We start from the raw sequence: 287 nt of genomic DNA on the forward strand, positions 1-287 counted from the left end.
TCCGAACAGCAGGGCTGCGCGCTAGGCCCGAAGCCGCCCGGCGGCCCCCCGCGCCCCGGAGCGCCAAGGCTCTCACCTTGGTGGGCATCCGCACCGGCCCCTTCACCTTGAGATTCTTCTCCTTCGCGCCTCTGATCAGGTCGGCACACACTACAAGCGGGGAAAAGCGTCTGGGCCCTCGCTCACGACAGGGGCGGCCTTACCGGCCTCCAAGGCCGCCGGCTCAGAATAGCGTACGCGACTATCACCGCAACTCAACCCAGTAAGCATCTCCTCATCGCCAGCGG

At 66.9% G+C, this 287-nt stretch overlaps 1 non-coding gene across 1 annotated transcript; it reads right to left on the minus strand.

The window, feature by feature from the left end:
• Positions 1-216: 216 nt before the first annotated feature.
• On the minus strand, positions 217-283 carry LOC112398242 (small nucleolar RNA U54). The gene has a single exon (XR_003002961.1). It is a non-coding gene; the product is annotated as a small nucleolar RNA U54 (small nucleolar RNA).
• Positions 284-287: the final 4 nt, after the last annotated feature.

The sequence above is a fragment of the Neophocaena asiaeorientalis genome, unplaced genomic scaffold (assembly GCF_003031525.2).
Source record: "Neophocaena asiaeorientalis asiaeorientalis breed wild unplaced genomic scaffold, Neophocaena_asiaeorientalis_V1.1 scaffold226, whole genome shotgun sequence".
In the NCBI taxonomy this organism is placed as follows: Eukaryota; Metazoa; Chordata; class Mammalia; order Artiodactyla; family Phocoenidae; genus Neophocaena; species Neophocaena asiaeorientalis.